Source organism: Myiozetetes cayanensis, unplaced genomic scaffold (genome assembly GCF_022539395.1).
Source record: "Myiozetetes cayanensis isolate MyiCay16 unplaced genomic scaffold, myiCay2020 scf6-25, whole genome shotgun sequence".
In the NCBI taxonomy this organism is placed as follows: domain Eukaryota; kingdom Metazoa; phylum Chordata; class Aves; order Passeriformes; family Tyrannidae; genus Myiozetetes; species Myiozetetes cayanensis.
This window is the reverse complement of record NW_026087853.1, coordinates 29126161-29136160: the sequence shown is the minus strand read 5'-3', so window position 1 is coordinate 29136160 and position 10000 is coordinate 29126161. Positions and strand designations below refer to the sequence as shown.

At 36.0% G+C, this 10000-nt stretch overlaps 1 protein-coding gene across 6 annotated transcripts in view; it reads right to left on the bottom strand.

The window, feature by feature from the left end:
• The window catches only part of CDIN1 (CDAN1 interacting nuclease 1), a 126002-nt gene that overhangs the window by 78079 nt on the left and 37923 nt on the right, over positions 1–10000 (bottom strand). The gene's annotated exons all lie outside the window — the stretch shown is intronic.

Sequence of the window (10000 nt, the reverse complement as noted above, 5' to 3'; positions counted from 1 at the left end):
GGAATTTGATATTTTAAAATATCTTGGTCAAATGAAATTCATGTTTAATGATTGTCAGTTTCATATTCAATTTACTAGCTCTTTATTTTTCCATCTGTACACACTAATACTGCTTTTTTTCCTTATTGTTGGTAATTTAACTTCTCCTAATTAAGTGCATTATATTTCACAGCAAATAATACATTTTTTGAAAGTCTGTTAAAATTAGAAGTAGGCCTTAGAGTGTCTAAGTTGGGTAAGGTAAAAAATGGATGAAACGGAATGAAAACAACGCTATCCACAGGCAAAATATATATAATATTCCTATCTTCTATAAAAATTCTTGTGTCTTTCAAATTGGGTAAAAAAAAAAAAATCTTTCTTTTATATAATTTGGGTTTCCAAAAGCTACTATGCTAAATATGATCTGCAAACAATTTTGAAATAATATTTAGTTCCAATTACAAATTTATTTGAACCAATTTGTTACACATGAACCGGTATCTTCAAGTGGTTGCACAGCAATATTCTTCCAAGTTAATGTTATACCAGCCAGTCAACACTGGGCCAGGAATAAGAAAACAGACAGGTAATTCCACAGTAACCAGTTTCCTTTTATTGCTCTTAAGGAACACAACTTTCTGTCACACATCAAAATTCTATCAGCAGACGAGTGCTCACAGGATACTTGCTAAATAACAATAGTTCAGTCAGCACTATCACCCCACTCACTAGATGATGAAGTAGAAAACCCATTTTGCAGAAAAGCCACTTGTTAAAGATTCATAAATTCATAAAGACACTTAAAAGATTCTACCACAGTTTATAAGCTAACATGTTATTCAAACATAACAAACAAAAGGAACTGAGAATGCAAAGCCAATAGCAATTCTTTTGCATCCACAAATCACTATTGCCATACATTGTTAAACATCCTGGACATGATTTTTCACTAAGGTGTAATGATTTTCCATTATTAAGAAAATAGGCTTCTTTAGGCAAGGATTTAATATTTAATTTATGCTGTCCACCTACTTTGTGAAATAACACACCAGCAAATAGTAGAGAAAACTTGGAAGGAGGTAAATATTAGTGTCAATTATATGCTAAGTTAGCAGTAATTAGGGAATCATGCAATAAAGTCTATATCCACTACATTACATTTTTAATGATCACTGTAACAAGCACTTAAGTGACTGTGATACACTAAGGAATGACCAATACCACTTCATAAGGTTGGAACGTCACTAAACTCTTACAATTTTCGGACACGTCATAAGAAAGTAAATAAAAAAAAAAAAAGTCCTAAAAAAAAACTTTGTTAAAATTCATTAGTAGAAGCTAAGGAAACAAACCATTCACACACACACACACACACACACATAAAACCAGAAAAATCACAAAGCCCCGTCAAGGCTTAGACTCTGAGAACAAGCAGAAATACATGTTCATTTCCTCACAACAAAAGTTAGCAGTGGTGTCACATAAGTTGACACATAATAAATCAGGTTGTTTAAAATGTTTTGTAAGGACCTAACAAAAGTTAAGTGATGGGGTTATAGAGGATTCAAATACGTCAAACTCAGGTTACGATTCTGAGTGAAGAAGAATCTGAGTAAATTGGCACCTATCGAAAAGCTGCAGCTCCACATAGCTGCAAGCTTCAGGTCAAGCACATGATGGCCTTGCATATGTCTTTTCAGGGCTGGGCCCTGATTTAATTTATGGAAAGAAAGAATTTTCAGAGCATAAGAATAAGGCTAAAAAACCACATGCTTCAATAGCAGATCAAGAGAAAGGATTTTGTAAGTGAAATGTGTGCCTCTTCCTTCTCTCTACTGTTTAACCAATCTGAAAAGAAACATAAAATTAACTGTAAATCAAGCAATCCTTGATACTGAATAAAAGTAAACACTTCTGTCAAATGGGATCAGCTAAGGAAAACACTGAGAAAAAAGAGAATCACCTCTGAAGCAGAGAAAGAACAAAGTTCTTTAGAACAGTAGACGGAATTCTGATTTGGGAATCTGAGACAGGAAAGAAACTCTACAGCCTGGAAAATAAGTTTAGGATTAATTGTACTGCTAAGGACTCAAAATTATTTTTAAAAGCTCTTTCTATTACTTGAACCTTCAGTTCATAGCTTTCCTAAAGAAACAAGGAACAAGGAATCTCCTATTCAGAGAACAGGAATAGAATTCATAATCTACTATTCACACAGTAAATTTAATCTGAATTATGGGATTTCACTGTTTGAAAAGTGAAGAATTTGAGGCTTAGCATTCAGAGGTTACATCTTCAGAGACACTAGAGCAGAGCCCAAGACAGAAAATATTTCCAAATCATAGCATCCAGTAATGCACTTTGGAAGAAACAAGTCAGTTATTTGTATGTTTTACTAGTCTATAAACTGGCTGAAACAAGCTTGTGTATTCCCTAATGACCTACTCTAATTAGGCTGAATAAGAAGAAACGAACTTGGAAATACTACCAAACTCCTTATAACTGATATCTCCTGCTTAGACTCACCTGGAACCATTATATTAATTTCTGCCATCCTATCTCAAAATGTCCACTGCAAGTACTAGGGGTTCAAGGACAGAATAAAATCAGTGGTGGCCTAAAAAACATATAATACTTGGACAAATGAAAAATTTATTTTAGAAGACACAAAAAAAAGGGACACCACAAAAGACGATGCCTGCTTACCATTTTCTTTGAGTATCAGAACATCCATTTCTGAACAACAGTCTGAAGAAAGTATTTAAACATTTTTTCAATGCAAAGACACATTTATGAAAGTCATAGATACAAAACATCAGGGCCAAAGACATCACAGGATTTAAAAAATGCTGGATATTTAGCATTGCCAGTATTCAAAAGAAAACCAAGCAAACTGAAAGAGTAGATATTCTCAAAAAAGGATCAGCATTTTGGAAGTGATTCAAAACAAAAGCCTGTACTTGCTTTACGAACTTCTTCAGGAGACAGAAGATAGATGGGTAAAGGTTATCTGTAAGTGCCTGCTGGAGGGTGGAGTTGGGAGAAACATATTCTCAGTGAATTTTTGAAACCTATCATGACTAGATGCTTGCTCACTCCCCCACGAGCAGAATTTGGGAGAAATAGGAGGGGTAAAAGCTAGAAAAACTGTGGTTGAGGTAAAGAACAGTTTAACAGGGAGAGCAAAAGGCACTCACACAAGCAAAGCAAAACAAGGAATTAATTCACCACTTCCCATGGGCAGGTAGGTGTTCAGCCATCCCCAGGAGAGCAGGACCCAATAATGCATAACATTTACTTGGGAAGATATATGTTATCATTTTAAATGTCCCCCCCTTCCTCCATCTTCCCCCCAGTTTATAGACTGAGCATGATGCCATATGGTCTGGAATATCCTTTTGGTCATTTTGGGTCACCTGCCCCAGCTGTGTCTCTTCCCAACTTCCCATGCACCCCCAACTTTGTTGCCAGTGTGGCAGTATGAAAAGCAGAAAAGCTGTTGGCTCTGTGCAAGAACTGCTCAACAAAAACACAAACATCTCTGGATTATCAACCCTGTGTTCAGCACAAATCCAAAACACAGCCCCATACCAGCCACTAGGAAGGAAGAAAATTACCCCAGCCAAAAGCAGCATACCCACCAAACCAAACACTTGGCTGCATATGCTTCTCCTTGAGTCAAAAGAAGAAACTGAACAAGAGATGTAGCCATGCAGCTTACCACACTGCTAGAAGGATTCAGGTATAACAGAATAAAAGGATGATAGATACCATACAGAATGGACTAGAATTTCTTTTAACCACCAAAACCAGGGTTGTTAAGCCACAATGAATTTTTTGGGAGAGGTATTGCCACAAATTTTGTATACATGAATAACAGATCCAAGTCAATTAATAATTCCTTAAAAAGAGTAAGCAATCAGTAAAATAGCATGCACATCATATGGACTGCAAAACATATTCCCTTTTTCACTGAAGAAAACAACTGGGAAGAGTTTTAATATTTAATTAAGGAAAAGTATTATAACCCATTCATTAAACATGTTTTGATTGGCTCCATCGTGTAGTAAGGTCAAAATACAATTTCTAAATTCTGAAGCTATGACGTATGATTAGCTTTATGGATACTCTACATGATTTCTTGGAACCCTCAATCATTATTTTGACAGTTTTATCATACTGTAATAGACTTCCTTTAAGATAATTACAGTTACTATGTTCAATTTCAATCTTCTGTAGGACTTTTCATCTAGATAATCACATGTAAATCTTGTTTCTTTCTTTTGTCATACAGCAAACTTTGTGAAATAGTTGTAATTATTTTAACAGTGTAACTTTAAGGCTTACCAAAAGAAGTTCAAGAGCCAATTATACAAGAAAACTTTCATACTTAAAATCTCTCATAAAATTCATTTCACAAGTAATGAGCACCTACTTTAACAAAGCAAAAATCAGAACACGTAACACTGATAGACCACAGAAGTTACTTAAAGTTGTTAAGTTGTATACATCTCATATTCAATTTACACCTATTTCTCATCAAATCACCACATCACCTCTGTCAACAGCGTGCATCTATCCTTCTAATAACCTCCCCACAGGTAGCAGCAGGTTGTTCCTTGGCCCCCCACGAAACCATCTCTTCTCCTAGCTGAAAAAGTCCCAGTTCCCACAGCCTCTTCTCATGCAGCAAGTGCTCCAGCCTATTTACTATCCCAGTGGCTCTCCAGTGAACTCTCCTCAGTTCCCTTTACACCTGTGGTTTAATGCAGGAGTCCAGAGTTTTGCTGCTGAGCTGAATCAGTCTCAAAGGCATCAGACAGCACAGTGCTGACCATGCTGCAGCCACAAAGCAATGTGGTGGAGTAAAGCTGGGATGACATTTCTTCCCCTTCTGCCTAAAGGTTCTGCCCAAAGGTATTTTTTGAGTGATCTAGCCCACCTAAACTATTCCTTTCAAAATCAGAAGAGATCTCATCTGGCAGCATTATACTTTGTTGACCTGCTTATTTTCTTCTAATTTTCAAATAGTGGTTTCCAATCTCCTAAGTCAAAGAAGTGACTAAACTCAAGGAAGTTTATCTCTTGAAGGCTCTATTAATTTTTTGGATTAAGGAGATCTGAAAAGAAAAAAAAAAAAAAGGAGTTTGTTAAAACATCTAAACTAAGGAGAGGTCTCAGGGTCATTGATCCTACATGGGAAAAAAAATCTCAACATCAGCCCTCAGCAAATTGTTTTTCATTGGGTTTTAAGTATCTTTTCACTGTTTCTTTTGGTGTTTTTCATTGTCTGCTTAAGAGAGTTCTGAAACATTTGGATCTCCCTTTCAGATGACTCTTCCTGTATTTTGTTTTATAGTTAGCTTTTTAATTGATGAGTTTTAGTAATATCCTTCAGGGACTGCATTCAACACCCTTTTTAGCTTTCATATTTTTGCTCAAGCAGAGTCATTCTAAAGTAGAAAAAAGTTAAGCCACGCAATGCTTTTTTAGCATCTTCAGTATGAAGTACCTGGATGCTGTACTTATTCAAGACAAAACTGGTAGAAAGATGTTCCAGGGATTTAATACTCATGCTTCAGCACAGTGCTGCATACATGCTAGGGGAAAGTTTGAAGAAAGGTTTAAATTGGATTATTTGCAATGAAAGGCATTTTTAGAGAAGACAGCATGGCCCATTCCCTGCTATTGGTAAGTAAACACTGAATTAGCAGCATCTATACATATGTTATTGACCTTGCTATGGAAGGAAGAGATCTCACCCTAAAGGACACTTACCTCCTATGAGTTTGAAGATATGCAATTCTGTTAACAGAAACAACTTCATGTATTTGAGGGCCGTGATCTAAAATCTGAGATGACATTGGTCAAGTAGCTCACCAGTGTGCAATGCTTAACTCTAAGCATGTTTCCTGCCTAGTTAGGACATCAGCTTGCTCTAACATATTCTAGAAAGAGAAGTTAGAATAGTCCAAAAAAAAGTAACTTTTAGTATCTGAAGGCAAACAGCTTTTCTCAGCAATACTGTCTCAAGAAAAATTCTCTCCAGCACCAATTTATCAGTGCACTACTGAGGCTGCATTCATCAGGCATTTATACAGAAATAGGAAGACTGAGACATTCTCAGTACTGTAGAAAAGCTGAATTTTCCCTGAAAAAGTAGACAACAGACTTACAGAGGTTAAAAAGAAAAATTGCCCTTCATTTTGTGTTCATCCATTTTTCCCCTTCTAGCTTAAAGAGGAAGCAAGGAATGAACATGTGTGGATTCAGAAGTCCCTAGTCTTCATAAATTCATGCCTGTCAAGTTTAAGATTGAATCTTTGCTTTGATGCAAGCTCTCTATAGGACTGTGGCCAAGTTAATTAACCAGCTCATGGTTCAAATGTTTCGTTTGTAAACTGGGAGTAGTATTTGGATGAAAACTCAAGCATGGCTACTGAATAAGCTAGTATTTCAAGATCATCAAGAAGGAGGTGTGTAGTGGGTTAGAAACATGGTCATGTCAGCATCATTCACTTCAATTGTGCGTGCTGTCCAGAGTAAGTGGAAATAAAAAAGATATTTTCCCACATATAAAATGAAAAGATAGACCAAGGGTGCTGGCTTCACTAAATTATTGTCAGTATTCATGTTGAAAAATATACAGTAAAACTAGTCACATGAAAACTATTCTTTTGCATTGTAGACTTACCCTCCTGCTTCTGTTGCACTATGGAAAATAAGCTGCTTGCATGTATCCAGCATAGGGGCTCTAGAATCACTCTCCAGTTTCTTCAACAATAGTTTTATTTCAGTTGCCAACTTTCACTTGTAAGAGAAATTTGCTTTGAATACCTGCATGAGATCTGTTCTGTTACAGTATCCCTACATGACAAGACTACTACGTGACAAAGGAAAAAACCAGGTTGTCAGTCCAATAGTCATATAAAAAGAGCTCACCATTCCTAAAAAGAGAACAAGCAGATTAAAAAAATGGAGTGTAATCTAGTTTCAGAGGTAGAATACATTTTGGACATGGAAACAGAAGAATACTTTTTGTGTTTTGAGGATGCAGAATTTGTTTTCACTAGTGCGACTAATGTACTTTGAAAGCTGTCCCTATCCTTGCTCTCTGCTTTCACTAGGCAACTGAAAGAACATAGATGTTTCCTATGTAAATTTAATTTTTTTTCCAGAGAAGGAACTTCTACTTCTGAGAGGACAGCTGGAATACTTTCTGTCCATGTCTTCGCAAAAATATTCTGCATTATCAGCATGAATTCAAAGCTAGGAAGATGGAGAAGTGAAAAATTAAGAGCAACTTCAAATGGTTGTTTAGAAGCACTATCATCAGTTAAAATCAAAAATGAGACTTTCTCAAGTCTATGTGTTAGTAATGTGTGCAAATGCAAAGAACCTGTAATTTATGATTTTATCATTTTGAACACTCAACAGAATGTAAACTTTAAGGACCACAGTCAGAAGCCACACAGCAAAAAACTCTTAAGCAAAAAGCTCTTGATTTCTGATACTAATTGGCTGAACAAAATTTCCTCCATATGGATAAACGTGCAAAAAAGTACAACAAGACCTACTGTGCACTTTAATTTTTACTAGAAGGCAACCTACCACAATTTAAGTTTTTGCATACTCAGTAGACAAAGTGAACACAGTATTATATTTGATTGTTTTTAGAATTAGCAATATCTTGCATTCTGCATTTTCACAGCCCGAAAGACTGTGATCAGCCTTGCTGAATGTCTAGACTTGTAAGGCATTCAGCAAATTCTCTTAAATGTGCTGTATTTTAATATAATTCCAGGCTGCTAGCCTGAAACCAAATCCTTACTTCTATGGATTCTGCATTAGTGCACTCTGATAATTAGTCCATGGTAATACACTTCTGAAAGATGAAGCGTACTGCTACAGTGTATATATATCTCAGATAAAAACCACTGTGTAATAAGGAAAAATGTGAAAAATGACAATCAAATGTATATTTGTAGCAAAAGTATGGAGACTTAAGCAATTTAATATTCTTGCAAAAGAGCTTCTTTAGAGTTGAAAATAGTTTCTAAAAGTTCTCTATGTATTTTTAGGAGAGGTGATACAACTTCGAAATTAATTTTATGTATGTTAAAGACTGTTGAGATACAAAGAACTCACATTTAGGCAGTATTCTCAGAGTAAACAGATTACGTATGACGCATAGATATCCCAAACAATTTTGAAGTCATTTTTTTATTAAAAATAGTTCCTAAAATTCAGTAATAGTTATAGTTGTACTGTGCAATCTGTAACGCTGCAGAAAGTTTGTTGTAGAACAGTTTCCTAAGTATTACCTTCTGTCAGTCTGTCTCCACTGGGCAAGTGGACTGTAGATGCATTTCAACAGAAGTGACGGATACTTGTTGCTTTGTGCGACTGCTCAACTTGAGCATATAAACTGCATCTCACTATTTTTTTTTAACCTTTCACCAAAAGCTGAGTGTAGAAAGCCTGATGATATGGCTTTACCTTTTAAAGCTGCTTTTTCAGTGGCTAAGAGAAAGTAGAGGAATGTGAGAGGATATTCTGACCTCATATACATGTTACTGTCATGTTAATAATAAATAGCAGGTAGCCGTATAGAAACAGCTTGAGACTGTATTTTAAATTATTATCTAAGTGTAAATAAAAAGAGGGTAGAAAAGGTAAGATTAAAGAAAGGTGTAAGATTCAGCCCTTTTTCCTCTTTATGTAGTTGCAATCATGAATTTCTACTCTTGTTTACCATCTTTAACAATGGTCTGGAGGATGTGAGAGTATAGTTTCCTCAAGCTTGCAGACGACAACCAACTGGGAGGCAAGGCTGCCATTCAGAGTGACCTAGACAGAAGACAGGCCACAGGATGGGCCAGCAGGAATCTCACAAAATTTAGTAAAAGTCAATGCAGTGTCCTGTACATGGGAAGAAGGAATCTCAGCAACAATGCAAGCTGGGATGGATGGGTTGGGGAGGAGCTCTGCAGAAAAGGACCTGGGAGCCCTGGTGGGGTAGCAAACTGAATGTAAGCCAGCACTGTATTGTGGCAGAGAAGGTAGACAACAGCAACCTGAGCTTTACAAAAAGGAGCAGAGCAAATAAATTGAGGGAAGTGATTACCCCCTTTACTTAGCATTTATAAGACCATAACTAGAATACTGTTTTGTACCCTGGAACTCAACACTTGGAATTCAATGTTTTAAAAGGATTCTAATTACATTTTAATGACAACATCAACTTTATTTTTCTTTTTAGGATACAGAGATAACTGCGATATGTGATGTTACATTTATAGGGTTTCATTATGCTTATATAAGGCACCCTCTCTCCTTGGCCCCACAGTTTTCCTTGGAGTTAATCTTCCATACATTGATAGAATAATCTGAGAGCTCTAGGAAAGTAATAGGCAAAAGAATTATTATAGTGCTTGGTTGAATAATAGGTTTTGAACTTGGTTAATTCAAAGCATACATAGAGAGAGTGCACATTCTTCAAACTGTACAGCATCCAATTAGAAACTGAGTCTGGTCACAAACTGAAAACTGGCACACGAGGCTCCCCCGTCCACCCTAATACTGAAAATACTAAAAGGATATATTTTGTTTGCATCCAGAAAGTGAACTTTTAATTTACCACACTGTCTTTTGATGTACTTAAAAACGTTGAAGTGTCATAGAGATCAAGTCTAAGCTCTATTACTTCATATAAAAGAAAACAAAGAGAACTCAAGAGTATTTTTGACTGCAACTGTAACATACTGCATAAATAGGGAATTTGGTGTGCTATCACAGTAATCTCTACCCTAACATCAAAGTTATCAGAAAAGGAAAAATAAAAGGCTATCAAATAAAGAAGTCTGTTTTCTGGAATGGAAGGAGACTAGGCTACTAAGTGCAAAACCTCCCACTGTGCTTAAACTACTTGGGTAGAACTTAAGTCTATGTTCCATATTTACATTTAAAAACAATACTAAAGATATTATACTGTTAGTTACTGTAACTTTTATAACAG